This window comes from Nyctereutes procyonoides, unplaced genomic scaffold, assembly GCF_905146905.1.
Source record: "Nyctereutes procyonoides isolate TBG_1078 unplaced genomic scaffold, NYPRO_anot_genome, whole genome shotgun sequence".
In the NCBI taxonomy this organism is placed as follows: domain Eukaryota; kingdom Metazoa; phylum Chordata; class Mammalia; order Carnivora; family Canidae; genus Nyctereutes; species Nyctereutes procyonoides.
Genome location: NW_026575139.1, coordinates 20,836,423 through 20,860,365, shown reverse-complemented (window position 1 = coordinate 20,860,365; position 23,943 = coordinate 20,836,423). Strand labels below are relative to the sequence as shown.

Genomic DNA, 23,943 nt, shown 5'->3' with positions numbered 1-23,943 from the left:
AAGGCAGGCACCAAACCGCTGCACCACCCAGGGATCCCCGCTTCTTTGTTTCAAAGCAGATGCATTGGCTAACACCAATGTATAGCTGAAGCTGAGTCTATCTTCTTAGGCCATTTATTGGCCTCATTAATTCTTTCTCTCATTAATTCTTTCTCTCTCTTTCTCTTGCCTTATCTCCAGCTTAGCTCCTCCTTCATTACCTGCCTGGCTGCCTCCCTCTGGACATTTGTGTTTGGCTTATGCTCCTAGACTAACTTGACTTCAGCCTAGTCATGATTTGTGACCACATTTACTACCCTCCGTTGGTAATAAATAACATTGGTCAGACTTTATTCTTGTCCATGAAAGTTTATAAGAAAAGGAACTTTTGTGTTTGTCTAATTCTTATTGCTACTTGTTAGCTATCTCCTTGAAGAGAGGGTGTGTGTGTGTGTGTGTATGTGTATTATATAGGTATAATCTCCTTAAAGCATTGTTCAAAGAGGGACTTAGTGAATATACTATTTACTAAAAGAATAAATGTGTGATAACCAGCAGTGTCCCTTACTGCACCTACATCGTCAGTGAAAGCTTGTGTGCCACCATATCTGTGACATTTCCCCTCACCATTTAACAGTAAAGAAATGAAAAATGGAAGGCTCCATTAACCCTTTGTTGGAATCTTGTATAACATTCAAAGTTCTGTTGCATGTTTTTGACTTTAAAAAAGATTGGAGAGAGAATATCTGAATGAGATGATGGGCACGTACCATCAGTTCATAGAAAAGGTCAACTATGTATTTGTTGTGGAGAGAAAATATGGAAAAGGTCAGAAAGATTAAGACTTTCTTCCCTTATAGTCATCCTGCCTGTTTTCCCCATTCTTTACACTGCTATGTAATTCTATGGAATATGATTCTCAATTAGGAAACTTTAAAGAAGACCAAAAGAAAAAAAAAAGGAAGAGACTGTCTTCTAAATATATTTTTAGTTCTTCGGGCAGCAGTTTAATTTCAGTTAAAAAGAAGAACAAAGACTTGCCAATGTTTTGGAACAAGGCTAGCTGGGTACTTTAGTGGGGCTCTTTTTAGAAAGGGACCATCAGGGCAGTTGCAGTGTTACATAATGCTGTCCTCCTCATTCCCAGGGAAACTGCAGTGGCCGTGAGGCTCTAGGGAAGCAGTAGTGACTTGGATTCTTGTTATTTGCATCCAGAAAATTCTAGACATTTTATCAATTTTCCCCCCATTTTCCCCCTTTGAGAGAGATGTGAGAGAATAATCTCATTATCTCCATTGTAGAGATAATTAAACTGAGTTTCAGTGAAATCTGTTGTCTTGCTTCAAATTAGTTATCCATTAGCAGAAATGAGAACAAAATCTTGTGTTCTTTCTTTTTGAGACCTCTTCTCTATTCTGGTTTATCTGACTGCTAATAAAATATCACATGTTTGTGCATATTTGAGAAATTTTGAAAGTTCATTTATTTCCCTAGCACTTATTGAACCCCTGCATTACACTACAGATCATGGTTAGAACTGATATAAAAATGTTTTCTTCAGGATGCCTAGAGGATATTTTTGTCTACTCAGGCTAAAACACCACTGATAATTTTCACTCCATCCTGGATATGTATGAGTAATTGAGACAAAGTAGAAAGGAATGTGGGAGGTACAGGATATGTAATGAGACTCATCTTTGTGAAAATGTTTCAGCACTGACGGAGTTTAGAACAAATTTGCCCTTTATCATGGTTATCCAAAGATTTATTGATTTTTGTGTGGCGTGATGTATATGTAGCCTGTGAAAACATATACAACTTGGAAAAAAGAGATGCGACTTTTCCAGTAATCTTCAGTACTTTTTTACTTCAGCAAAGTCATAAAACCTCTCCTTCCCATAGTTCTTTCTCTCTCTGCCTCCCCTACCATCACCACGACTTCCCTTTCTTCCTCTTTCTTCCCCTCTCTCCATTAACTATCTATCTATCTATCTATCATCTATACGGTGAGGATAATAATTACTCAGATATAGCCTATTGATCTCTCCAGGGAGATTTGGAAGATGAAATAAAGTCCTAGACATCAAGAAAGATGGAACAACATAAATGAAAAGTGGTATTATCCCTGTCCTCTAGGGGCTTGCCAAAACAGTCTCGTAAGGCAACTTTGGGGCTGACTTTCATGTGAATGTCTGGATTGCTGAAATACAGGAACTGCATAGAGGATTAAGAAGGGTTTTCTGACAATCCACAGGCTCTCCCTCTCCCTATAAAAAAGAAACTTTTTTTTTAATATCTAGAAAACAGTTGGTGACTCTGCATTTGAATTATTAAACCAAATAAGTGGTTTTTAAATTCAAGGAGCACCTATCTAAATACACATTAGGCATTGATTGTAGAGATACTTTGACTACAGGAGTACCCTACATAAATTATTTAATTCCTCTGAGATGGGTATTGTTTGGGTAAGGAAACAGGTGTTCAGAGAAGTTGAGTCAATTCCCCAAGATCACACTGCTCACTGTTGACTGAACCTTGATATGAAACCAGAGTTCTATTATATTCAAAAATAGAGCTATTTCCTCTATGCTATACTACCCTGCATCTTTATAATCACCCAGCACCACTCCCCTTACCCCACCTCCTCATTTCCTCCTCCTTCTCTTCCTTCTTTCAGTTAGTATCTTATTATCTTTGTCTTTCTTTTCCTCCAAGGAGACATTCACCAACTCCTGTCTAGAGTTGAATTATAGCCACAAAGCAGGATAAAAGTCTCTGTTTCCAAGCCAATGGGCAGTGTTTCCAGAGGCATAAATTTTAGGAATTAGTAATATCCCATAAAAAAATCACTGAAGGATGGTATCCATGGTTATTTCAATGGCCCCTGTGATATTCCCTAACAGTATAATTTATTCTATAATCCCTAGACACATGAGTTCATGCTCTCTGGAATGGGCTGCACTTTCCCAGAAACCTTATACCAAACAGGACAGGTCATAGGTCTGTCAACCCATAGCTAAAGTGACTTCTACAGACCATGTTGCTTCTAAACTAGAAATAATCTGCAATGTCTCCTGTTTCCCCCTTTTTTTTTCTCTCTTCTTTAAGGACCAACTTTAATACCACTCAAAATGACTAAATGGTAGATTTCACTCTTTTCCCAGACTCCTCAGCTTCCTGTGGTAATCTGCAAGAAAGAAAGGGAAATTCATTAGGAGAAACTGAATGGATTAAGAGATAATAGGATTTGGAGGACAGGACTGAGTGAATCACAAGGAAATTCATTACATTCCCAGTTGTTAGAATTGCTGAGTCCAGGCCTGTTCCTTTCCCAGCAGGGCCAAAGTACAGGAGGCACTGCAGAGCATTTAGTAAGAGCAGAGAAAATGAGAAAATGAGCTTCATAAATACAGAATTTAGAGTCAATAGTATGTTTCCCAGGGACTGCCCATGCTTCACTTAGCAGGATTAGAAAAGATTCTTTTTCCAGCTTTATTGAAGTATAAGGGAGAGATCAAGTTGTGATATATTAAAGTATACAGTGTGATGACGGTTGGATAAGGGAATTCTTAAGGATATAAAGGCAAAAATGAACACTGTAAAACACAAACCAAAATATCTAAAATATCAATAGAGTCATGCTTCCCAAGATTGGTCTCTGACACTGTTATGAAATGCCAGGAATCAAGATGTAGAAAAGCTCTCAGAAATCACAGGAGTGGTCCAAGGACCACATAAGAATTCTGAATTCTGGTGCTGGAAAACTCTGGAAGGGCTGTGTTCTCATCAGGGTTCCTTAATCTGTATTTACCCCATAGAACCATTTGGAGACATGAAATGTCAGGAATAGATGGAAAATATTGCCCCACTTAAGTCAGAAATAAGCCTTTTTTGTTTCTATAAATTCTGGACTCTGCATGCTGCCTGATTGGAGAGGAAGGCCTAACTGAAGTTTTGAGCATTTGCTACTGTCTCAATAGGTAAATGTTCAGTTAGGTCCTGGCTTCTCTTCATCTGTTATTTCTGGAGTATCTCGGCCTTCATCTGGAGGAAGGTGACAGAAAGCATTCTGTTCCTGCAAAACATTTGCTTGTCATCAGAGTGTGTACTGTCGGAACAGCTACTGCCTACATTGCTCTGCCTCCTGAAAGTTAGCATTTTAGTGTGACTCAGTTATGAATAGTGATGCACACCACCCCTACACACACACACACACACACACACACACAACTCTCCACTGGAAAACCTGAGACATAGCACAAATGTCTAGAATTGTGAACATTCACACAGAGTACTTCAAATAATATTAAAATTCAGCAACTTGTGAAGAATGAGTAATAACAGAAATTTAGGGTTATATAAATTGGTTCTCATAAGATAATACAGATTTCTATGGTACTTTACAGATTCACAGTAGTGCTTTCATATTTCTTTTCTCCTGGCCTTCTATAAATACCTTATAGGATGTTTACTTATTATACACTTCTTAGACAAAGAAAGTCAGGCTTAGTTGTATTGTCTAGGGTATCATAGCCTAAGAAATGGCAGAACTATTAAATTCATGTTCTAAATTACATTTTTCCCTGCTATCCCTGTGTTGAGAGATAGATTCTTTCCTCTGATATTGAGATATAGAACAGAAAAAAGGATACTTAAACTCTTTCAAAAGATTAAGTCAAAAGAGACTATGAAAACTTTTCCCTTGGGAGATATTCACTTTTTATATTTCATTGTCATTGGAGAAGGCCAATCTATCCCCATAGCATGTCTTGTGCCAGGAAAATAGTACAGTTCTTTAGAAAGCGTTTGAAGCAGCAATTCTCAGAAGCAAAATATGTTGCTGAGTAGATACCTTGAAAAATTTAGAAAATATTCATAAAGTCTTTTGATGATATTCTTTTAAAAAGAATATATTCTCTGAATAAAACTTAAGAATGGGAATAAAGCTTGGACACATTGCATTATTTTCTAAGTATCATGATTCCTATATTCCAAAAGGTACTAGGCTCATTGGAAATAAGTTGCCGTGAAGTGGAGTGTTTCTTGAAGGATTGGTTATAGCAGAAGTATGAGACTTTGTAGGCTAAATTCCAAAGCCTTTGCCTATTTGCGATTTATAGAACCAAGACCCAACAGAAGTCTTAGTTACCAGAGTGTTAGACAGAAAATGAATGGCCATGTATCTTGTTAAAACCACTAGAGAACTTAAGGAGGCAGAAGGTTATACTGACACTAGAACTTGTGTGAAATATCAGTACAAAAATAGTTCTAGATAAATGAAAATGGGCTGAAAAAATGAAGCAAGATTGGCGTTCCAAAAGAGCATTCTAAACTTACTATTTCCTGTGCAAAACAGTATATAAATGTTGGTGAGAGTGAGCAAAGCCATTGAGCTGCCTGTAAGTCAGAAGAAATTAGACAAGGCCATCAAAGGGATGGATTTCCATAGGAGAGAGCAACGAGTCATTAGGAATGAATTAATGGTATGTTTACAGGCAAAATACCTTTATTCTCAAAATTCTCTCTAACTCTACAATTTCAGAATTCTTTCTCACTTTTAGGGCCAGTAACGTTGCCAGTATTGCCTGAATTGTGCCTTTGAATGAGTAATGACAGGATTCAAATGAGGACATTGAGGCCTTTTACAAAAGTAACTGTCCAATAACTTTTGCTTTGTGGATCTAGTTTGAGTGGTGGGTGTAGTCACTGATCTACATGTATGGGGTCATTCAATGACTTCCAAAAATAAAAGACATAGTTTCATCTGGCTTTTTAAGAATGAGCACTATCTTGTCACAGAACACTTTGAGAGTTCTGAGTGCCTCAGCAAGGCAACAAAGATCTTTGGATCAAGACCTGCCTGTATGCATCTATCCGGTCATTTGTCATCATTTACATATTCCGTATTAAGGAAAGGAAGAGATTTATATTAAATAATATCATCCATATTCCACATGTGGACTTTATAGATCTCACTTGTATCAATTAAATTAAATTTACAAGTAAAATTTTAATCTCATGTCATGCTAAGTATTAAAAAAAAGGTTATGCTATTATCCTTGTTCCATAACTTCACAAATATCAAATTAATGTTTAAAAAAAATCTCTGGTTTGCTACCAATGGGTCATTTAAGCTCCTCATTAGCTATATGCATCTTTAAGCCTACATTATAGAAAATTTTGCATTATTTTTGAAAGTTCTTAATTGGTGATTAAATTTCTAAGAATTCCCAGTAATAGGTGCCAAATGTCCTGAAATTTTTTTTTGATAAAAATCTGAGCAGACTTCAAAATCAAAATTAAATAAAATCAATATCAAAAAAAATAAAATAAAATAAATATCACCATGATTTCAAGTCATAATCTGAATCTAAATTCTCTTTTAAAATTAAATACTTTCCAGATTGCGCACGCAGAGGCTTTCTTGGAAATAGGACTATGCAAATGCTATATACATATAGATATAATTGACAATAGAAACACAGGAAACAATGTGAAAAAAAACTCCTTTTGTTCATAGTTGGAAGCTAAATTTGTTGTTGTCTTTAAAAAGATAGTAAAATTGTTTGTCATTCAAACCAAATTTATATGTTCCATTATCTATTAGTTTCTTTCTTTTCACACTGCCTGGATCGGAGACAGGGGAAACTGACTGGACATAAAAATACCATGTGAAAATAATTCTTGTGTAGTCTCTAACAGAATCGAGCAATTAATGATAGATGCTTGGTTTGCACTTATGGTGCTTATGTGAACTAGAAAAGCTTTGAGCTTTTAACACACTGTCCTTACCTATATATGTCCTTAATATATATATATATATATATATAGTATATGGGGTTTGAGAAATTTAGAAAATATAAACTTTTCCTTGCTTTTTTTGTGAGCAAACAGAAGTACATGCTATTTGCCTCTGTACCCTGCAAGAATGTGCTCTAATGATGTGGAAATAGTCATAGCCACTAGGGATACTCTTAATGTTGGATCACTCCCATTACAAGTCCTGAATATAATAAGTGGTTAATAACTCTCTTCATCCAAAGCGTGCTATTTTACTATTATTATTGTCACACCTGTGTGTGTGTGTGTTTGAAATTAAATGATCCTGAGTGCTAATTTACTGCCAAAAAAGCAATGTGAACACAAGTCACCTAAATAAAGAAAACTGCCACACAAGAAGGAGACACATCTATGGAAAATACACAGGAATATAGGAAGATCTGATGTGTGGCCCTTTTTCTTCTCTAGATCTGCCTTGGACAGCTAATTTCAGTAAATGAAAGGGCTGTTATTAGTACCATTTTTAGTGTCTTAAGTTGTTTTCAGTGCTTAGCATTTTGAAAGCTGTATTCTGGTATGTCCAGAATGAAAATGCAAACTCACAGACATATTAAACATAAACACACACACAAAGATTTATATATTTTATATAATATGTGTATATACACATATATTTAGGCTTGTATTTAGAAAAATAAAGACATTAAAATAAGAGAAGCAATGAGTGGTAGAAGAAAAAATAAACTTGTATAAAATGTAGCAAACTAACTTTTTAAACATGTAACAGGTGTATTTTTCAACTTGAGTTGAAGCCTTCCACAGAACAATCTCTCCTCACTGTGGTGGACTGCCTAATAAATGATATGGCAGCAGAACTCATGCCAGTGATGGCATTTTGCAAACACTGGATACTCAAAAGGATTGAAGCTCCCTGTATTGATTTGGAAGTAGATTACACTGCCTTTTCTCAACAGCTTTTGTTTTTCTGTCCTCTCTCCTGTCAATAATTGTCCCCTTATTCCCATCTTGCTGTTGCCTACTTTCCTCAATGTGACTAATAAATGAGATTATTTATGGAATGCACTTAGCACTACATCTGGCTCCTTCTGTGCACTCAGTAAGTATAAGCTACTATCATTATTACACTTTGATCCTTTCCACATCCGCTTGATGTTTTTTAGGGCAAATAATTTAATCCCCATTTTATGAAAAGAAAGGTGAGACTAATGGAGGCAAGGAAGTTACCTGACTGGTCTTGGGTCTCAGGATTAGTGAACAGTATTATAGCTACTTGAATTAAGAATTAAGTGACCTTTTAGGCCAGTGCTTGTTCTTCTGTATCACACTTTTAAAATAGTGGTTTTTTTTTTCTTTCTGAAATACTCTCAAGAAAAAAAGAAGTTACCAGTACTTTCTTGTATCTTCTCCCTGATTTTAAACCCATGCCTTGTCTTAAAGTCCTTGCATTTAATTTAATAATTTTAGATGCTTTTTAGTTGATGTGACAGCCCAAGTGCAGTCCTAAGTAATCTCTATTGGTATCCTCAAACTATTACATATATTCAGTATATTCCATCAAGTACAATGTTATAAAAGTCTCATAAAAATATCAACAACCAGGGATCCCTGGGTGGCGCAGCGGTTTGGTGCCTGCCTTTGGCCCAGGGTGTGATCCTGGAGATCCGGGATCGAATCCCACGTCGGGCTCCCGGTGCATGGAGCCTGCTTCTCCCTCTGCCTATGTCTCTGCCTCTCTCTCTATCTCTCTATCATAAATAATATATATATATATATATATATATATCAACAACCCTTGACTTAATTTTTAGCCAGTATCTATTGAGAATTTCAGCAATTAAGACATTTATAGCATCATATTATAAAGTATATGTAAAGAACTATATGAGCATATATGAAGAAGCAAAGAATTTTTTCCCCAGGAGTTCAGAGAAGTCCCCATTTGAATTAGGTATTAATTCATGGCTATACATTTGCCCAGTGGAAAGGGGCAGACAGAAGCAATAGGTAGGGTCTCTTTCAAACTAAGAGAGGCCATTTGAGCAAAGATATTAAGGAACAAGAGACAATGAATGATCCAAAGTGGTTAAACTGGGTTGATGGCCAAAGTGGCTTTTGTCCAGCTGTGAAGTGCCTTGCATGTGAGGCTAGAGAGCCTGTAGCTGATTTGATAGCATCTGAACTGCAGTGGATATTTTCAGGAAGAACTATGCCATGACCAGTTTGTGATTTAGAAAGAAAACACCAGCAGCATAATAAAAACAACAGCCAGAACTGAGTCTTCATGTCAAACTATTGCACAGTTTCAGGAGAGAAATGATGAGGACTGAAACTATGAAAGTGGCCCTGGAGGTGAGGAAGGGGAGACACAGATCAGAAAAAATGTGGATACACTCAACTGGGTTTAATACTTGATGCAATACACAGAATAAGCAACATGGAGGAAACAGAAAACTAGCTTAGATAGATAAGTATATAAGTGTTACCATAACCAAGATAAAGACATATTATCAGGTTCCTTTTTTTCCAATATAGATTAGATTTGGTTATAAGAATGCCATCTCTTCATTTGTCATCTTGCTATAGTAATATTTCTGGCATTTTCCTATAAAAGTAATTATGATGATCCCACCACCGTATTTTAGTAGTTTATCTTAATAGATTGTGAGCTCCTTGAGGGCAAAGGCAGTCAAGTTTAAGTCATTTATCTTTTAAATACCCAGCACCTAGGTGCCTGATGCAGAGTAGAACTCAACTCATGTTTGATGAATTGGATTAAATTTAAATGTACTTTTGGCAATAGGGAAAAATGCTTAGAGGATTTTCCTGTCTCTGTTCCAATTCTTTGGTTAATCTCAGTCTTTTTGTTTTGGCTCCTATGAGCTTTTTCCAGTGCGGCAAATGCTTCTAGTTTACAAGAAAGAAAAAAGGAGAGCGAGTGAGCAGGAGAAGGGGGCACTGCAGCATCTAGTTTAGAACCTCATAGGTTTGCTTCTCATAATTTTCACCTTTGATGGGGAACTGTCCCAGATTTCATCCACCAGGCTCAGGTTCTGATATGGTACCTTCTTAAATCAAGCTTGAAGGGAAATTGATTGAAAAGAAAATACCATTATGGGAAAACAATTCATTCTCTTCCCCTTGACAGAAGGTAGACTTTTGTCTATATTGTAGAATAAATATTAGCTGGCTGATTGCTTTAAGATCTAGAAGCCTAGAGGAGTCATGATGCCTTTGCTCACTTTTTTCAGGGAGATTTCCTTTAATTTGGGGGACATTTGATACAAAGGTTTTTAATTATGTTTCAAAGAATCATATTTTTTCTCCCTATGTGGTTATTTGTATTAACTAAATATAGGTGTAGGAAAACTCTTGCAGATGTTTCTGTATGTAGTTGTTTTTACTGAAGTGTGTATTCCTCCAGATAGGGAGTAAGCTGATTTTTAAAATTTTCCTACTAAGGCCTTAAATATCACTTTTTGGGGGTGTTTTTTGTGTTGAAAGAAAATAGTTTCGAACTCCCAAAAATGGATTGAAGGTGAAACAAAAAAAAAAGGTAGAATAATGGCTACTTGATACTTCTGGTGGTGAAAACTATTTCCTGATCTTTTAGAAGAAGCCCATAAGATGCTCACATTGTGAGATACTCATCCTTCAGTTGACAAAAGTTGGATCCATGTTCTCTTGCAGAAATTTCAAACTAGTATCTCCTGGGGCAAAATCTAGCCCTGAAACTATATGTTTGGTTTACATTTAAATGACATTAGGTTGGGCATGCCCTGACTAGCTCAACACAGACCCCATCACCCCTGTTGTATAATGCCTGACCTACTTCACACATTTGCCAACTTCCTAGGTCCTAAAAGAGTTAAATATGACTGTCTTGCTAAAGGGTTTTATAGCACTCTGCTTTGAGGGAAGGTGAATTCCTACCTAGCAATGAAGGCAGATATGTGGAGAGTGAACAAGTAGAAAGCATTCTCATTTATGTCAAGGCACTCCTAGACTGTCTCCCCACATCACATTAGAAGCTATTGAGGTCTTATCAGAAATAAGATACTTGTCAATATATTATCCCCCCATGTCACTTTGAACCATTAGTACTGCTGTCTAGGTAGCTCTTCTTGCTCTACAAGAAGACTTAGGGTACATAGGAATTTGATTGAGTGCTAGCCAGTTAAGATTCTGTTAAGGTACAAAGGCAGTATTAATTAAAAAAAATTTTTTTGAGCCAGTGTTGATAGCATAGCCCTTTCTTGGCTTCTTTAATGCTAAAGATTCCATTTTTTTCTCCTGAGTTAGGGATATCTTATCTCCTTGGTTGCCTTATTTTGTCTTCCTCTCTCTCTTTCTCCCCATCCCCCACACCTCCCCTTTTCTTTTGAAAGTCTTATCAAGAGTTAATGGACTCATGATATAAAAATTAGGTTATTAGAAATTTCTGTCATATATCCTGGAGAATTGATGTTTGAATTCTCCTTGGCTTGAGTCAATCCTTTATCCTTTTTAGGTAAATGAATTAAGTCTCCTGCAATTTCCTGTGTGGGAGACTCTTTTTAGATGAATCATTTAAATTGAAAGCCCTGTCTGCTCATCAAGGGGCATGATTTTAGAGTTCTCCTGAGTATTTCGTGCACACTTAATACAGTCATTGAGATACATAAGGCAACCATGTGCCTTAATCTATGTGAAGTCTTGATTCATATGTGGTTATTTGGGTAAAGGCTATAACTGCAGTTTTGTATCCTCAGCTCTATTTCCAAAATTTCCCTTGGGCCACTTAAAAATAACCTCTTCTTGTTCCTTTTTATCTCGAAACTTTTTATTGGAAGACCTCAGGCCTAACTTCAGCATCAGAGATCAAAATTCCTATCTCACTTAATTCAACAATCCCTAGTCATTGTTGATACTCAGAGAAATAGAGACAGTGCTATATTTCACCCCCAAAGTGAAGAAGGTTATGAATTCTGTGATTTCTACATAGTACTGTGAAGTTTTTAATAAGACATTGTAGGGCCTACAGGAACACATTTACCTGCTAAATTGTTTTTGTAACCAAACTTAAATGATTCTAGAAAAAGTCAGACATGTCCTCCTCACAAGGAAAATTGAGCATCTTTACCTTTGCAGTTGTCCTATGGTACTTGTTAATCTGTTCACAATTCTCTTATCTTGTAAAGGGCAAGTCTTAATTAATTCCTTGTTGTTCCTTGCAATAAGAAGAAATTAAAAGGGGGATCCTTGGGTATTAGACAGGATCACCTATGCACTTGCGTATTCAATGCATTGTAATTAAGCATTAATGAGTACCATTCTGTTTACAGTCCCAAATTTTCTCTTGAAATCATGTGGTAGGAGGGCAAGGAGAAGTCAGGCAGGTTTATTTATACCTATATGGTGTTAGTTATCTCAATAAACTTAGTAAGGTCTTTTCCAGATGTCACAGATTAAGAAATTAAAGTATAGAACAATTATCGAAGTGGTGTAAGTGCACAGCTGATTAATGGTAAAGGCATGATTCCACTTTAGCTCTTCATAAACCACCTGTGTTTTTCCACAGCAAGCTGCCCCATTGTTTCATGTAAGCCTTGCAATGCCCATCCCATGTGGGGCAGACTCACCAGGTACAACAAATGGGCTCTTCTCACATGTACATATCTCATATTTATAGAATATTTTACTCTTTACACAAGATTTTTGTTTATATTACCTATTTCAGATCTGAGCAACAACTCTTTTTGGTATATTCTCATTTAACAGAGGCATTCCTTTTGATTGAAGAAAATTAGTAATTTATCTGGTCATTTCTGGGAAGGATTTCTTCCCATATGCATGTGTGTTTGTGTGTATCATTCAGGTAGGCATTTTGAGTGATACAAAGCAACAACAGCATTTAACAGTGAGTTTTTATTGTTAATTATCTTATCTGTATTATTTCACCTACTCCTCATAGTAATCCCATGTTTTGCTGATAAAGTAACTGTGACTCAGAGAGATCAAGTAACTCACCTGTTGTCTCCAAGTTAGTAAGTGGTTGATTCAAGATTCATACTCAGGCAGTCAAACTCCAGAGCCCATACTCTTAACCACTATAGAAAAGTACAAAATTACAAAACATGGCTCTGCCTTGTAGCACGAGAATCTAGGTGGCCAGACAAAACCAACACAGAAAAAAAGATGGACATAGTTCTTGAAGAATGATCTGGACTTGATGTGTGTAGGAGCAAAGAAAGTGTATTCTAGCTGTGGGGAATAAAATGACAAATCCAGAGACATGGGAATGGTATAGACAACCCATTTTATTTTATTTTAATTCTGCATAGAGTTATATATCTGATATGATTATACTGACAAAGAGAGGACTTCACTTTCTTGGAGTGTTCAGTTGGTAGAAATGAATTGTGGGGAAGGTGACAACCATAGAGTTTGAAAGGCTTTGGAGGACAAGCAGTGAAGACCTCAGAGAAGAAGTATATATTGTAAACTGGATGGATGGCATAACCATCAGCCCTGGTAAACTGAGGCTGCTGTCTAATCTTAGAAGGAGAAATCTTAAATTCAGAACAGCAAAGCAGGAACTGTCTCCTTGGACAAAGCCTCAAGAAAGAAAAGCCTGTCTGAACCCAGATTGCTCATCTGGACACCAGGAAGTCAGGCAGAAGGACTCTTGTAGAGGAAAGAGAAGATGTGCCTCTAGGCCTTAAGAACTATGGAGGAGGTTTCCTCCCAACACACTTAAATGAACACCAGTGAGCACCAGCAACTGCCCAGACTAGGGGAGCAGATAACTGAGCAATTAACCTTTGGTGAGGGGTGTAAAACTCCAATTAAGAGCAGAATTTCCTCCATTATGTGGGAAGGGGAACTGTGGAAAAATGTATGAGGGGGGTGAGGAAGTGAAAACTAGGCAAAGAAGGAACAGTGTGTTAGCAAGCCAGATTTAAAATCTGTCCAAATGGGTGTATGAGGGTGGGAGCAGCAAACAGGGGCACTGACTAATTTTCCTGATTGCCAGTTACAGTTTCTTCTCCCTTCCCAGTTCCCCACACTGACTGTGGTACTCAGCAACCAGCAGAGGAGGGATGGGGGAGGAGAAATTAGATGTTTATCCTCTTCTTTGTTGTAATTTCCTTCTTATTTGCTGAACATCTTTGGTAATTTCTCTATAAATTTGCTCAGAGTAGCAATTTAGTAGCTTTTCTGTTGAGAAATGAAGAACATCTTAATAGTCAAGTGACTGCATTCCATCGCTTTGCAAGAGTAGAAGTGGCATCTTGCAGGTTGCAGAGATTGACACTGGGAAGTGGGAGATCTTAGGAAAGTCTCATTTCCACAGAACCTATTTACTTTTGCTCCACTTTAGATAGGAGGAAATAAGCTTCTATGCCTTGTGAACCTGGTTTCTTGTGTAGATTTATTCTGAATCTTCCTTCTTTTATCACTTGGTTAATGAATGCCTTTCAAACAGAATCAAGAGGGAAGCTCCTCAAAACTTGCCCGGAAGTCTTCAGAAGCAAAGACATATATTATTTTGTATCAGATGTTTCCCACTGTCCATCTTCAGGAGACAGGAAGCAGTGACATTCCTTTTGATAGGACCAGAGATGAGTGCAGAGAGGAAGGCACCTTTGCTATCCATGTGTCACCATGCTTTATCATATGAAGTACAGAAGTTACTGTCTGAAAAGTAAAACATGAGAATCTTAAAATTCTTCTCACATCCTGCTCGGAAATTTCCCTGCACTGCATTAGCAGATGAAAACCTCACATAAATATTTTATGGTAATGCACTACAGTTTTACAAGTGTTTCTGTAAGTATCACTTCATGCGATTCTCATAAAATCCTTGGGAGATCAGCAGCTTAAGAATTGGCAGGACATGGTATAGGTATAGGAGGACAAGCTAGGGCTCAGAGAAGCCATGGGCCTTCCAAAGTCCAAAAGCTCAAGTCCAGTCTGCATTCATCTACAGTCAGGTATCACCATTCCATAGATATTTGTTGACATCAATACTTTGGGTAGGAAAAGAGGAGGGGGAGCTTTTAAAAAATCTTAGAACCATGGCTAGTGGAAAGGGAAGAAAAAGTAGGTCTAAGGCAGCACTAGCTTTCTTCAAATTTTTATTTATTTGGGGAAGAGAGTGGCTTAGAGCACGGGTGATCAGTTATTTCTGGAATCCCTCTTCCAGAAGAAATCAGGTGCCCTACGATGATATATCATTGTTTTGTTGTCATTGTTAGCAGTGTTCTCACAGGAGACACAGAGAAGCAAGCCAAGCATTGGCCATTCTAAATCTTGCCTTTGCATGTATGTGAAATAACTATTGTACCTACACCACAAACCATGGGTTCAGGTGTCTTCAAGGAGATTCCTGATGATCATTCCTTAATTTTCTTCCTGGGACCTATTGCCTGGTAGTGGAGATCAGTTTCAATATTAATCAAGGTTAGATCCAATTCTTAAAATGGAATGAAGAATGAAAATTTCTTGTTTTTTGCCCTAGTGCTTGCCAACAGCCTCCTGTACCCAATCTTCTTCCCTGCCACCTCTATCAGAAGTATTACAGTGTGGTGTGTTGGGAGGTGCAGAGAGAGAGGTTTGGCAGAGGCACTCAGCACTTCTCTTAAGCCTGTTTTCACAATGAGTAAGTAAGGGTGAGATAAGATCTGACTGTCACCCCCAATTAATGCCTGGACATGTTCCCACACAGAGTGACATCCAGAGAAAGAGGCAGGAGCTTCTTGCATCTAACCAAAGCTACCACTTCGCACTCCCACTTTATAGTACAATTTTCCACCTTCCATGCGCGTTGCTATCTGACCTGGCTACCGCAGAGATACAGCCACCTCCCAGGAGATCCACCACACAAGCTAAAAATAAAGGCTGCTGTTTCTCTGCAGATGCCATTAACCCAATTAGAGCAAAAAAGAATTAAAAGAACTTATAGCCTCATTAAATACAAGCAGCATAAACTTCAAGAAGGCAAACTAAATTTGTTATGCAATTTAAAATTTTACTCAAAAATCAAAATCATTTGAAACCCCCAGTCCCTTAACTGAAGGCAGACACCACATGGTGGTGACTATGCGAGCCAGTAAATCAACAGAAGTTCAAGTTTCCAGTGCAGTAACACAGGTGATGAGTGATGCTTCATGCAAAAAAAAAAAAAAAAAAAAAAAAAAATTGACAAGTCTCCTATTCCATAAAAAGGAAAATATTCTTCTGAAAGTTCTTTGGTTTAAAAATATGGTCATGCTTTGATAAGTCTTTTAGTAGTTATACAGAAGATATTTATTTATTAAAATATTTTACAAACAGCCCTAACCAATGTACATCTCAAATTAGTAGCTCAAACATGCAGGGCCTCATAGAAACCAGCCTCTGAGAGACTGGAACCTCACCTATGTGTGAGGTCCTTCAAGGGTAGATCCAGCCACCAAATACATATCAAAAAGCCTTTTGGTAGCCGAGAAGACTGGCTCCGAGTGCATAGACTCAACCTAAGTCTCTCCATTATGTTATCAATGATTTTATGACACATTAGTTTTCTAACTCACAATGTTTGTTAGCCTGTGTACTTTATTTTACTCTCAAAAATATCATTTTATGTTTTTATGCAATAAAAGTAATATGTTCTCATTATTTTTAAAAATTGGAAATAAGAGTTTAAAAAAAATAATTACTCCTATCCTTCTAAAACAACTGTGCTCATAATTAGGTGTATTTCATCCGTATTTTTTTTTCTCTAGCTACTTTTATTTTCCCATATTATGTGTTTGGGTCTATTTTCAACTATGAGCCACTTGCCATTTTGAACAAGGATTTCAGCAAACACCGTGCTCTTCCTTATTCTTTCACTTGATAATCATTACTATGCTAAGTGCTAGGAGCACAGAGAGAATACTTTTGAATTGTATTCATAGTCAACTAGTTGAAGACTAGAAACAACTATCTGGGATCCCCAAAAAACTGACACACACAACCTAACAACGGCTCGTCACACCCTAACTTCAATATATCCGTCTAGAGCTATTTAAACACAACTCTTTTCTTTTAAAATCTTTTTTTTTATTTATTTATGATAGTCACAGAGAGAGAGAGAGAGAGAGAGAGAGAGAGAGGCACAGACACAGGCAGAGGGAGAAGCAGGCTCCATGCACTGGGAGCCCGACGTGGGATTTGATCCCGGGTCTCCAGGATCGTGCCCTGGGCCAAAGGCAGGCGCCAAACTGCTGCGCCACCCAGGGATCCCTAAACACAACTCTTTTCAAAACATTTCTCCATCTTCAGAAAATGATTTTTGAAATATAAGCCAAATTTTCTTCCTTTGTTTGGAAAAAGGAGTATGACAAATTTAGAAATATTATTTTATATGTGTACTTAAGGAAGGGAGGTAACTTATAAGAAAGCTTCAGAGATAAGCTGTTATTATTTGTTGTTGGTGTAGTAACTATTATTACTATTACTATTATTGGAGACAGAAAGAGAGAGAGAGAGAGAGATAATTTTCAGGCAGTCAAAACAGAAAACTCCTAACCTTGCATTTATTTTACCCATTGAGCTATTGTGTAAGGGCTTAATAATACATCAGTAAGATCCCTGTCTTGGGAACTTTCAACTGAAGTACCTCAATCACTTTTACTGAAATGTTATCATGAGGAAAATCTAAACCCAGGTTAGCTCACTGATTTCTGGGGTTGTGAGGGTACACAGCTACAAGATCTCTAACATTTTTTCTCGGAAGACCTCTTCATTGCTTGTCTTCTTAAGTATATTGTAATAAACTACGTGTTGCTAATTTATTAGAGATTTGCCACATACCCCCCCCACCACCACCACCACTTCATCTTCTCAGTGAGTTTTTAGTTTATTTTGTATTTGAAATGCAGAGGCTCAAGCCTGGTAGAAACCCTGAAGAGAAAATGTAAGACTGAATCACTATGAAGCTGAAAATCTAGACTTGGAAGGAACAGCAGTCTCACAGATGAAGTCTGAATGACAGTACTTGTGTTGTCTGGGGCTCTTAATAGAGCTGTGGGCAGGCAAAGTTAGCTAGCCATGATGCAAAGAGCATGGAGCTCATCAATAACCTGTAAAGCCTTTCCCATGTGGATCCCATATTCCTTAGTACTTGCTTGTGCCTCTCACCTCACTTGATTATTCTATATTTTCTTATATACCGATAGACTAGGATAGTTTAGAGACAATTGCACAGTTGTGTACCACACAATTCAATTTGGTTAATTTGGAAAGCAAAAGGCTTTTCTACTGGTGTGCAAACATAAGCTGTGTAGCCTCAACTCCGCTGAAAACCAGAAGGAGTGAACTGGTTTCCTAAGAGTAAAATCTGCCCCACAAATATGTGCTATTTGGCAACATTTTTTTTAACATTTGAAATTATGAATGTTTTCTGATAGGTCATGTGGACTCAGCTTTTGCCTCAGGCCCTATCACTCCATGTTTTATTATGGCAAGCTTATTCACACATTTATGATACCTGCCAGGCTGCTGTAGGAAGTTTGATATGTGGCTTGGCCTTTCTAGACCTCATTTAACCTCTCCAGACTGCAGTTTTCTCATCTGTAAAATTGCCATCATACCTGCCCTGCCTACATCATGAGACCTTCTGATGATCCAAAGAACTAATGTGGGCAAAAAGACCATAAAGATTATAAAGCACAGAATAATAAAATATACTATCATTAAATTTATAGTGTTATGATTATTATTTGGATGATATTGAAATATGACCAAATTCAGCTTAGTAAAAAGCAAGTAAAATTTCTTCACTTTCATTTATAAAACTGAATCTCTATTCTTTGATGGGCAGGCAAGCCTAAAACCTGCAGAATGTCAGATTGCTGGACACGTTTCCATTCTTTTTTTATATTCCCTTGTGGATTTCTTGTGAGTATACAAAGATCGAGAGGCCATCTCAGAGGTTACCTTTCATTCAAGAGGTGGTGGCATCGTATTCATTGTGAAGTTCTGGACTTTTTCCTCCTCATCACAGAAAATTGGTGTCACATGGAGCATCCTTTCTTCACCCTTGACCCTTGCTTCCTCTCTGATAAGTATCTGCCTAGAACTGGAGAATAGAAATTTAAAACTGTGTTTTAGAATGGATGGGTCCATCACAAGACACTTCCAAACCTAAAAAACATACTTAGCTTTTGAAGATTATGAATATTTCCTATATTCTTTGGTGAAATATTAAGCAAAATGATAGAATACAGACTACACAATAACCCATGGAATTGACATGATTTGATACTCATTCAAAGATGAGCAAAAGGGTTATGCAGTATTTTTTATCCTTGTGCCACTTGAATGCCACCACCATCACCATTTTCGCCATACCCACTCATCACCTGTGTTATTATTTACTTAACTATCTTCTTTAAGCTGACTTATTTTACTTAAAATAACTATATTCATTTTAAAAGCAAAATATATAACTGTAAGATAAATAGAAAATAGTAGCACTTCTCATAAATAAAAGATAATGATAAAAATAAGCAATAAGAAAACATGTTATTATGTATTAGCTATATTTTGTAGCCTACCAAAACCCAAATCATACTCTTCTATTGAGGAAGGAAGGAAGGAAGGACGGAAGGAAGGAAGGAAGGAAGGAAGGAAGGAAGGAAGGAAGGAGAAAGGAAACTGATAAGTCTGAAAACTCTTAAAGACTTGTAAGCACCAAATTTCTCTATAAAGAAATGAGGATTGAAAGAAAAAAATTAATAATTTTGCATATGTGTGATTTGGTATTGAGTTTTCTTCTTTATAACTTCATTTAACACATCAAGCATAGTCACAAACATTGGGGTATACACCTATTCTGATAGAATGCGGGAATTTTATCTTTATCATGGATATTCTCAATAATGTGACCCAAATTTCTGGGAAGCTGTATTATTTAAGTTTTATTTTTTTTTAAATCTCTGCTTTATGTCTTCATTAAAGGAATAAGGGATTTTATTTCTTTAAGCCAAAATCTTCATTATGGGTATTAAACAACTACCATGACAAGAAAGTACTAAATGATTACTTACTCAGATATCAGGGAAAGAACTTTATGTGGATATTTTAATTCAATCATTACAACAGCTCTAAAAAACAAATGCTATTAAAGTACCCATTTTACAGATGTGGAAAATAAGGTTTACGTGGAATTTATGTTTGCCGTGATCATATAACTAGTTAGATCAGAAAATCTGATTCTGGAGTCTGCAATCTTAACCCTTCCTAAAATACTCTTACTATTTTTTAAAAAAAAAAGATTACTAAGTGTGTTAAGAGGTCATATCTCATTGTTTTTTGGAAGGTATGTTAAGTCTACTGCACTCTTTTTCACAATGGGTTTGCCACCAGAACCCAGGTGTCATGAAAACCACCACTAGAGGCAGCCCAGGTGGCCCAGAGGTTTAGCACCACCTTCAGCCTGGGCCCTGATCCTGGAGACCACGGATCGAGTCCCACGTCGGGCTCCCTGCATGGAGCCTGCTTCTCCCTCTGCCTGTGTCTCTGCCTCTCTCTCTCTCTCTCTCTCTCTCTCTCTCTCTCTCCCTGTGCCTGTCATGAATAAATAAATAATTTAAAAAAAAACCCACCACTAAACCTAAACCAAAATGTGAAAGGAAAAGACTCACATTAACATTGTCGTCATCGGGCATGTAGATTTGGGCCAGTCTACCATACTGGCCATCTGATCTACAAATGTGGTGGGATCGACAAAAAACTATTGAAAATTTTGAGAAGGAGGCTGCTGAGATGGGAAAAGGCTCCTTCAAGTATACCTGGGCTTTAGATAAACTGAAAGCTGAACGTGAACATGGTATCACCATTGATACCTCCCCGTGGAAATTTGAGACCAGCAAGTATTATATGGCCATCACTGATGCTCCAGGACACAGAGACTTTATAAAAAATATGATTACAGGCTCATCTCAGGCTGAGTGTGCTGTCCTGATTGTTGCTGCTGGTGTTGGTGAATTTGAAGCAAGGTATCTCCAAGAGTGGGCAGGCCCATGAGCATGCCCTTCTGGTTTACACACTGGGTGTAAAACAACGAATTGTTGGTGTTAACAAAATGAATTTCACTGAACCACCCTAAAGTCAGAAGAGATACGAGGAAACCGTTAAGGAAGTCAGCACCTACATTAAGAAACTTGGCTACAACCCCAACACAGTAGCATTTGTGCCAGTTTCTGATTGGAATGGTGACGACATGCTGGGGCCAAGTGCTAATATGCCTTGGTTCAAGGGATGGAAAGTCCCCTGTAAAGATGGGAATGCCAGTGGAACCACACTGCTTGAAGCTCTGGATTGCATTCTGCCAACAACTCATCCAGCTGATAAGCCCTTGTGTCTGCCTCTCCAGGACGTCTACAAAATTGGCGGTATTGGTACTGTCCCAGTGGGCTGAGTGGAAACTGGTGTTCTTAAGCCTGGCATGGTGGTCACCTTTGCTCTGGTCAATGTTACAACTGAAGTAAAGTCTGTTGAAATGCACCCTGAAGCTTTGAGTGAGGCTCTTCCTGGGGACAGTGTGGGCTTCAATGTCAAGAACGTATCTGTCAAAGATATTCGTTGTGGTAATGTGGATGGTGGCAGCAAAAATGACCCACCAATGGAAGCAGCTGGCTTCCTGGCTCAGGTGATTATCCTGAACCATCTAGGCTGAGCCAGTGCCGGATATGCACCTGTGCTGGATTGTCACACAGCTCACATTGCTTGCAAGTTTGCTGAACTGAAGAAGATAGATCATCATTCTGGAAAAAAAGCTGAAAGATGGTCCCAAGTTCTTGAAATCTGGGGATGCTGCCATTGTTGATATGATTCCTGGCAAACCTATGTGTGTTGAGAGCTTCTCTGATTATCCTCCTCTGGGCCATTTTGCTGTTCGTGACATGAGACAGATGGTTGCTGTAGGTGTCATCAAAGCAGTGGACAAGAAGGCAGCTGGAGCTGGTAAAGTCACCAAGTCTGCCCAGAAAGCTCAGAAGGCTAAATGAATATTATCCCCAATACCTGCCACCCCAGTCTTAATCAGAGGTGGAAGAACAGTCTCAGAACTATTTGTGTCAATTGGCCATTTAAGTTTAATAGTAAAAGACTCGTTGATGATAAGAATGCATTGTAAAGCCTTCAGAAGGGAAGGAGAGTGTTTTGTGGACAATTTGTGTGTGTGTGTGTGTGGTGTGGCAATTTTAAGTTATTAGTTTTTAAAACCAGTACTTTCTAATGGAAACAACTTGACCAAAAATCTGTCACAGAATTTTGAGACCCATTAAACAAAAGTTTAATGAGAAAAGAAAATAGTCTACTGCACTGAAATGAAGATCAACATTCTGAAACTGTTGTGTCTATAGAAGATCAAATTTTATATTTTGAATTTAGATTTAGGAAGCAAGGTAAACAACAACAAAAAAAGGTACAAGAACAACAAAAACTTTTACCAACTATTTTTTTTCAAATGAGTATAAATAGCTCCTTCCTTCCTCCCTTTCTCCTGTCCCTCCCTCTTGCCCTCCCTTCCTTCTGTAGTGCATTATTTAAATTCCTTTACGTGAGGTTATTTTATTAACAAGAGTGTGAAAACAAATTTTGGATCAAGATTTTGAGGTAATTCACCAAGTCAGGGAAGAGAAAAAATTCAGAAGTCTACAGAATCCAGGTGAAGAAGACTGTTTAAGATTGGCAGCAATGACTCCCACTGGTATTTCATTCTATCATTACCTCATTCCTACTTCTACTTTTCTTATGCCAGGGTCTCCTCCTCAGTACTATTAACCTTGTGGGCCAGATAATCTGTCTTTGTAAATGGCTGTCCTGTGCCTTGTAGAATACATAGGAACATTCCTAGATATTCCCCCACTTGATGCCAGTAATGTCTCCCTAGTTGTGACAACCAAAAATATTAACAGAGGGGTGCCTGAGTGTCTTAGTCAGTTAAATGTCTGATTCTTGATTTCAGCTCAGGGTGGTGAGATCAAGCCATGCATCAGGCTCTGTGTTCAGCAGGAAGTCTGCTTGAGGTTCTCTCTCTTTCTCTGCCCCACCCCTGCTCTTGCACGCTCTCTCTCTTTCTAAACACATAAATAAATAAATAATTTTTTTAAAAAAAAAACATATCCAGACATTGCGAAATTGCTCTTGGTTATGAACCATGGCTAAGGATTTTCTAAATTTGTGATCATTTTCTGCTTATTCGCTATTAATTGGTATCTGTTATGTTGCTTTTTCCTTTAGTGAAAGTTCTTCCTCCGCTTAGAGAGAAGACATGTTTTGAAACCTTTGGGGCCAAATAAAATCTCTCTTGTTTTTCAAGGTGTATAGCAAGGTATAAATATGATGGCATTATTAGCATATACATCTGAATGTTTTTACTTTGATTTTAGCACTGAGTTTAAATGTCTATCATATTGTCTTCTCAAAAAAGTATATTTTCTGAAGGTGCTGGTCAAGCACAGTGACTTCCAGAGTGGATGGGAGCCTTACCAGCCTGAGCTGTCCTGGGATCACTGTGGAAACCAGAACAGAGATGGACAACATTGGGATTGTTTTTTGGTTAATCTAGGTTTCCAGAATTCTAGGGTTTTGTTGTTTTGTTTTAAACAGCATAAGCTGGTCTTGCACCTCACTTTTGTGTTTGCACAATTAAAGCAGTAAATCCTCATCTTGACATGTGTTGTAGTGACATGAACCAGAAGAGTTCATACTCATAGATTTTTCTCTCTGGATTGTAGTGGTTGTCCTATCACTACTTAGGGAAACAGTCCTGAAACCTTTTGGAGCCCCCAGAGATAAGTGTCATTATTTAACAGATAAGTGACTTAAAACTCACAACAACTATTTCAAATACTTAACTTTCCTATTAGACTGGTAAAAGAATTCAGGGTACTTTATTATGATGGATAATTGAGGAGAGAAAAGTGAAAATACAAAGGGGGACTTAGAACAAATGTTTTGAGAAATACTTTGGGTTTGAAAAAGACCTTATAAAGAATATCTGTGATGGGCCTTAGTAAGCACCACTTTCACCTATTGCCACTTGGAAATCAGGAAACTGCCTATTTGCATTTTTTCCCCTGAAGTGCTGCTGTGCTACAATGAGATGGGGATTACAACTGAGTAAAGGTGCACTCTTGGAAGCATGTT

The 23,943-nt window shown here is 37.6% G+C and overlaps 1 protein-coding gene and 1 pseudogene across 3 annotated transcripts in view; both read left to right on the top strand.

The window, feature by feature from the left end:
• NRXN3 (neurexin 3) overlaps positions 1-23,943 on the top strand; it is a 1,478,719-nt gene that overhangs the window by 827,598 nt on the left and 627,178 nt on the right. The gene's annotated exons all lie outside the window — the stretch shown is intronic.
• Positions 20,412-21,817, top strand: LOC129496381 (elongation factor 1-alpha 1-like; annotated as a pseudogene).